Raw genomic sequence first — 8,087 nt, forward strand, 5'->3', positions numbered from 1 at the left:
GTGGTCAATAACATGTGACAATGTATATGTGAACTGCTGTATGGAAAGTGAATTTGCTCTGTAAATCTTCACCCAAATCAAAATAAAATAATAAAAACAAACAAACAAACAAAAAAGACAGAGAGAGAAGAAAAAAAAGTTTTTATTGTGATATAAAACATAAAAAAAGAAAAGAAAGAAATCAGATGTCATATTGTACTCAGCAAATCGTTGCAAAAGACCTCTTAAAAGTGTTGAAGAGCAAAGATGTCCCTTTGAAGACCAAGGTGTGCCTAACCCAAGCCATGGTATTTTCAACTGCCTCATATACATGTGAAAGCTGGACAATGAACAGAGAAGACAGAAGAGTTGATGCCTTTGAATCATGGTGTTGGTGAGGAATACTGAAAATACTATGGACTGCCAGAAGAATGAACAAATCCGTCCTGGAAGAAGTGTAACCAGAATGCTCCTTAGAAGCAAGAATGGCCAGACTTTCTCTCACCTGCTTTTGTCATGTGGTCAGAAAGGATCAGTTCTTGGAGAAGGATATCATGCTTGGTAAAGTGGAGCACGCACTGCCGTTGAGTCGAGTCTGACTCATAGCGACCCCTCCTTGGGTTTCCGAGGCGATATCACTGTGGAAGTAGATTACCCAACCTTCCTTTTGAGGAGTGGCTGGTGGGTGTGAACCATCAGTGTTCTGGTTAGCAGTAAAATGCCTTAGAAGAGGAAAACCCTCAACGAGATGGATTGACACAGTGGCAGCAACAATGGGCTCAAACATAACAAGGATTGTTATAGGATAGTGCAGTATTTTGTTCTGTTGTACATAGGGTCGCTATGAGTTGGAATTGACTCAATGGCACCTAACAACAATAAGGAAGCAAGCGAAGATATAAGGGGAAGAAGAGATCATGTGAAAATGGTTTTCTTGTTGTTGTTAGGTGCTGTCACCTGACTCAAAGCGACCCTATGTACAACAGAATGAAACTCTGCCTGGTCCTGTGCCAGCCTCACAATCCTTGCTGTATCTGAGCCTATCTCTGTAGCCACAAGATGTCAACCCATCTTGTTGAGGACCTTCCCCCTTTTCATTGACCCTCCACTTTTCCAAGTATGATGTCCTTCTCCAGGCAATGATCCCTTCTGACAACATGACCAAAGTAGATAAGTTGAAGTCTGCCCATTCTCACTTCCAGAGACAGTATAGTGATATAAAGTAGAGATTATTGAAAAGCAGACTTTGGAAGTGGTATAGTTATTGATAATGGTAGTATTGGTGATGGCAAGATTAGAGTCCTCAGCATGAGTGTGTTGCTGAGATAGAATAGAAATAAAAGATTTTTGGAAGTGAGGAGGTTAAGGAACTAAGAGATGCAGTTATTGGATGGATCACTATTTTTAAAGTTGTTGAAGTTGCCAAGAATGGTGACAGGAGTAAGGGTAGAGAGCCAAGTGCTAAAGTCATTAATGAGTGTAGGAGAGTAGATTGGTAGATGATAGAAGTGAGTTAGAGTGGCAGATGGTAAAGTTGATGGCATGAATTTCAAAGGATCTGGGATTTTTTGAAGGAAGAGGAAAGAGAATTGAATTGAAAATACAGTATGAAGCCTACTCTGACTCAAGCTCTCAGATACAAGGAGAATACCAGGATGGGGAAAATGGCATCCACTTGAGAGGCTACAGATGATGTACAAATACTTGCAGGGGAGAGCCATATTTCTATTAGGCCAAGATATAAATAGACCTTACAAAAATAGGGCAAATTATCTAGAACTTGCTGATGACAGATCCTGAGCCTCAGGGTACAGAATGTAAAGGTTGGGAAAAAAGACAAGGAATGAGAACATTGAGATGATACGTTTAAGGATTATTGTAAGTTTGAGAGATACTTTTATGTGAAGAAGATGATGATTATGACAATGATGAAGACTATGGTAATCACCAGAAGGGCAAGAGTTAAAGGCATATGCAATATCAGAAGAAGTACCGGTCAAGGAATCAAGTGTTCTTGAATTTCATTCTGCCTCTACTTAATAGTAGCTGTGTGGACATATCAATCACTTTTCCTTGCTGGGCCATGCATTTTCCATCTATAAAATGGAAGAGTTAGATAACATTACTAGTTCTGAACTCTGATGTGGCAAAGTGGTTATGCATAAAATATACAATAATTTTCTAAAACACTTTTTCAAAATATGTGTATTTGATGTCCCCATACTCTTGTCCTAAGAGGTCAAATTTCATTCTTTGAGGGTAAAGACCCAGAAATGTGTATTTTGAGAAGTTTCCCAGGTGATTTAATAAATGCTTCCCCACCAGCTTTATTTTCTTTCTTCACAGAATAGTTTTGCCAAGAAGCTAGTCTTTCTTCTAAAGGCCATTGCTGAGAAAATGATAGTGAAAAAGATATAGTTTGTCAGTAAGAGCTGGGTCAGGACATTTATCAGAAAGGACCAGACATCCTGAGCTCTGCCCTTGGTGGGCAGATGGCCAAAGAGTAGGCAGCAGTATTGTTACAGCTTTACTCTTTGGGCACCTGCCCATTCAAATGCAAAAGAAGGGGAATTGAATCAGTCTGTTTTGTTTTTAGGTAAGAGGACAACACCATTTGCTGTTGACCAGTCTAGGTGTTTACTACCCTTGAGGAAGGTGCCCCTTTGACCCGTCATTGGAAGAACAGGTGCATTAGTTGGGGAGTGAATTCAGCATGCCAAGCACAGAGCTGTCTTGTTGTTGTGTGCCACTGAGTCAGACCTGACTCATAGCGACCACTCCTTGGGTTTCCGAGGTGGTATCACTACAGAAGTAGGTTGCCTAACCTTCCTTCTGAGGAGTAGCTGGTGGGTTTGAACCGCCAGCCTTCTGGTTAGCAGTCAAGTGCCTTAGGCACTATGCTACCAGAGCTCCTGACCTATGTCTTGTTGTTATTATGTGCTGTGGAGTTGGACCCAACTCATAGCGACCCCTCCTTGGGTTTCTGAGGCAGTATCACTATAATCTATTTCCAAGTGAAGTGCTATGTCTTAGTAATCCTTATATCCTTATTGCTGTTCAGTGCTGTGCAATCAATTCCAACTCAAAGTAACACCATGTGACAGAGTAGTATGTCCCTTTGAGGTTTCTAGGCTGTAATCTTTGTGGAAGGAAGTCTGGTGGCTCAGTGGTTGAGCACTTGGAAAGGTCAGCACTTTGAACCCACAAGGGCTCCTCAGGAGAATGATGAAGCATTCTACTTCTGTAAAGATAGGCTTAGAAACTATATAGGGCAGTTCTGCTCTATGAGTACGAATGCTATGAGTCCAAATCATTGGCAAAGTATTTTGTTTTTTGTTTTTAAATCTTTATTGGAGAAGAGGGAGCTCTGGTGGCATAGGGTCTAAGGCATTTGACTGCTAACCAGAAGGGTGGTGGTTCAAACCCACTACCCACTCCTCGGAAGGAAGACTGGGCAATCTACTTCCATACAGATACAGCTTCAGAAACCCAAGGAGAAGTTGCTATGAGTTGGGATCAACTCGATGGCAGTGAGTTTGGTATTTTGTGGGGGGAAAGTGGCCAGGTATTTTCTCCTATAGAGCCACTGGGTAGGTGTGAAATGCCAGGGTTTCAGTTAGCAGCTAAGTGCTTAGCTGTTTCACCATCAAGGCTTCTTCCTATATCCCTAGTGCCTAGGAATGTGCCCAGCTCATAATAAGGACTCTACAAACATTTGTTAACCTGAAATCTAAGGAAAAGCAGCAATAGATTAAAAAAAAAAAAAAAAAGACAGCAATATAGGGGGATTCATTGGCTCTCAACAGTACGAAAGAGAATGGCTGCAAGAGCACTACAATTTTAGGCTAAGCTTTCATCAATCATTGAAGATGAAGGGCAAAATAAAATCACTAACATGCAAGGACTTGAAAGACTACCATTCACAGACTCTCTCTAAGCAAATATTTCTAGGAAAAAGAGAAATAGACCTAAAAAAATAATAAACTAATATTTTTGTTTTACTTAAGTCTAAAAAGCTGTTGATAGCACAGTACAAAAATAATTAATAGTAGTCTAGAACTCAAATCCCAAATGATCTCAAATGGTCAGATTGGGATGGGGAGGACATGGGGAAACTGAAAGAAGGCAAAGTCTGATATTGCATCAAATCAATAGATAAATTTTCAAGGAGTGCATAGAGATATTTCTGAGTGAAATATATATGTTTATATGTATAGAAATATAAGGATAATCACAAGAAAAATAGAAGTAGGATGTATAATTTCCAAATGACTGTAAGAAAAAAATTCAAAGAACTTAAAATAAATTAAATGAATGATTAAAAAATAAAATAAAGGAAGGTAACAAAGATGAAGAAAGTAAGATAAATGGAAAACAAAATAAGAATGTAGAAGGATATATACTCATACCAGTAATCTCATTATATGTAAGTGTGTTAAATTTCCCAATTTTACAGAGATTCACAGATTTGATAAAATAGTAAAATTTAGTGTGGGCCATGATGTGAAAAGGTTGAGACCAATTCTAGAGTTTATATGAAGGAGTGAAATTTCTGAGTCAAAGGGTGTATGTATTTTTGGTTTTACTGTTGCTGTTGTTGTTAAGTGCTGTTAAGTCAGCTCCAATTCATAGTGACTCTATGTACAACAGAACAAAACACTGCCTGGGCCTACTCCATCGTCACAATCATTGCTATACCTTAGCCCATCATTGCAGTCACTGTGTCAATCCATCTGGTTGAGAATTTTTCTCTTTTTCACTGACATTCTACTTTAGCAAGCATGACATCCTTCTCCAGGGAATGGTCCCTTCTGACAACATGATCAAAATAGGTGAGACAAAGTCTGGCCATTCTTGTTTCCAATGAGCATTCTGGCTGCACTTCTCCCAGGACAGATTTGTTCATTCTTCTGGAAATCTATGGTATTTTCAGTATTTATGGCCAACACCACAATTCAAAGACATCCATTCTTCAAAACAATCAAAGTCATCAAAATAAAAAATAATTGGTTTAACTAGATATTGCCAAATTGCTCTCCCAATTGATTGTATCAATTTACCTTCCCACTGATGTGTGTCAGAATTTTCATAGCCAATTCTTGATATTGTTAGAATTTTAAATTTCTGCCAATATAACAGGAGTAAAATGTTACTCTATTGTTATTTTGTTAGGTGTTTCCTTGATTGATAATAAAATTGAACATCTTCATATGTGTTTATTGGCCATTCCATAAATAAGTTTTATCTGTTCTGGAATGTTCTGCAGCAAATATTCATTTGTCTCTGGCTTCTTTCATTCAGCATAATAATTTTGATATTCATTCATGTTATTTTTTGTGTGTAGCAGTAGTTAATTCTTTAATGTATATATGTATGCACACATGTATACTTTTAGTTGCTGAATAATATCTCTGTGTATGGATAGACTACCCTTTATTATTCCAATCTTCCTACTGAGGGACATTTGGATGGTTTTCAGTTTTGTTCTATTTTAATTAAAGTTAATACAAACATTTTTGTACAAGTATTTTTCTGGACATACGAATTCATTTCACCTGGGTCTATACTTAATAATAGTTTTTCTGGGCTATAGGGTGAGGATATGTTTAATTTTACTACAAACTGCCAAACTGTTTCCAAAGTGGCTGTGCCATTTTACATTTTCATCAGCTATGTATGAGTATTTTTGCCCCATTCCTCACCAACATTTGATGCTGTATCTTTTAAATGGAAACCTTTCTAGAGAGTGTCAAAAGATATCTCAACTGTGGTTTCAATTTGCACTTCCCTGATGAATAATGATGTTGAACATCTTTTCACATGCTTAATGGCCATTGATATATCTTATTTTGTGGAATGCCTGTTCAAATTTTTATACATTTTACAATGTATTTTTTGTGTTTTTCTTATTGATTTGTATGAGTTCTTGATATATCCTAGATACATCTTTGAGGAAATTTTAACACAGATTCCTAATAATTTCCAGATTGAAGAGGAAATCTTACTGAAGTCACAAACAACCTGGGAATAAATGAAACTGAATACAGTATTAAACAAAACAAAAGACCTAAGTGATACTTACAAAATAAAACTTAGAGGATATTTTATAACTTTAAATGCCCTCATTAGACAATAAGAAAGTTTAAAAAAATAAACTAAGCTCATGACTCAAGAAACTAAATAACAAATAATAAAATAAACTGTCAAAAAAAGTGGAAAGAAAGAATTAATAAACCTGTTAAGTGCAGGGGGTAAATGAAGTTAAAAAAAATAATAATAATTGATTAAGCTCTGAAACTCCAATTACAAAAATTAGAAATAAGGAAATATCCTGTTAGAAGATTTAAAAAATAAAAACATACCATGTTCCATTTCATTACAATAATTTTGAAAATCTGTGATTCTATTATTCAAATTTATGCACCAACCACCAAAGCCAAAGTTGGGGAAACTGAAGATTCTTATCAACTTCTGCAGTCTGAAATTGACTAAACTTGCAATCAAGATGTGTAAATTATCACTGGTGACTGGAGTGCAAAAGTTGGAAACAAAGAAGAATCACCAGTAGTTGGAAAATTTGGCCTTGGTGAAAGAAATAATGCGGGAACTCACATGGTAGAATTTTGCAAGACCAACGACTTGTTCATTGCAAACACCTTTTTTTCAGCAACACGAATGGCAGCTCTACACATAGACTTCACCAGATAGAACACACAGGAATCAGATTGAATACATCTGTGGCAAGAGGTGGTGGAAAAGCTCAATATCTTCAGCCAAAACCAGGCCAGGAGCTGATTGTGGAACAAACCATCAACTGCTCACATGCAAGTTCAACTTGAAGTTAAAGGCCATTAAAACAAGTCCATGAGAGCCAAAATATGATCTAGACATATCTGTTCTGAATTTAGAGACAATCTAAAGAATAGATTTGATGCATTGAGCACCAGTGACCAGAAACCAGATGAATTATGGGATGACATCAAGAGCATCATCATGAAGAAAGTAAGAGGTAACTAAAATGACAAGAAAAGAAGAGAAGACCAAAATGGGTGACGGAAGAGACTCTCAAACTTGCCCTTGAATGGAGAGTAGCTAAAGCAAATGGAAGAAATGACAAGATAAAAGAATTGAACCAAAGATTTCAAAGAGAAGCTTGAGAAGACAAAACCAATTACTATAAAGAAATGTACAAAGACCTGGAGTTAGAAAACCAAAAGAAAAGAACATGCTCGGCATTTCTCAAGCTGAAAGAATTGAAGAAAAAATTTAAGCTTCGAGTTCCAATATTGAAAAATTCTAAGAGCAAAACATTGAATGATGTTGTTGTTAGGTGCTGTTGAGTCGTTTCCGACTCATAGCAACGCCATGCACAGCAGAATGAAACACTGCCCAATCCAACACCAACTCCACAATCCCTGCTATAATTGAGCCCATCATCACAGCCACCATGTCAATCCATCTCATTGAAGGGCTCCCCCTCTTTTGTTGACCCTCCACCCTACCAAGAATGACATTCTTCTCCAGGGAATGGTCCCTTCTGACAACATAACTAAATTACGTGAGACGAAGTCTGGTCATTCTTGCTTCCAAGGAGCATTTTGAGTGCACTTCCTCCAGCAGATCTGTTAGTTCATGGTGCTTGCAGCATTCTTCACCAGCACCACAACTCAAAAGCATCAGCTCTTCTTCAGTCTTCCTTATTCATTGTCCAGCTCTCACATGCATATGAGGCAATTGGAAATATCATGGCTTGTGTTAGCTGCACCTTAGTCCTCAGGGAGACACTCTTGCTCCTCAGCACTTGAAACAGTTCCTTCACAGTTGACTTTCCCAATGTTACATGTCATCTAATGTCCTGACTGCTGCTTCCACTGGCATCGATTGGAGAACCAAGCAACGTGAATTCTTTGACACCTCAATCTTTTCTCCATTTATTGTGATGCTGCTCATTCATCCAGTTGTGAGAATTTTTGTCTTCTTTATATTGAGATGTAATCCATATTGCAGACTGTGTTCCTCAATCTTCATCAGTAAGTGCCTCAAGTCATCCTCACTTTCAGCAAGCAAAGTTGTATTGTCTGCGTATCTCAGGTTGTTAATGATTCTTT

This window comes from Orycteropus afer, unplaced genomic scaffold (genome assembly GCF_000298275.1).
Source record: "Orycteropus afer afer isolate SDZICR_OR568_19922 unplaced genomic scaffold, OryAfe1.0 scaffold00654, whole genome shotgun sequence".
NCBI classification, from domain to species: Eukaryota; Metazoa; Chordata; class Mammalia; order Tubulidentata; family Orycteropodidae; genus Orycteropus; species Orycteropus afer.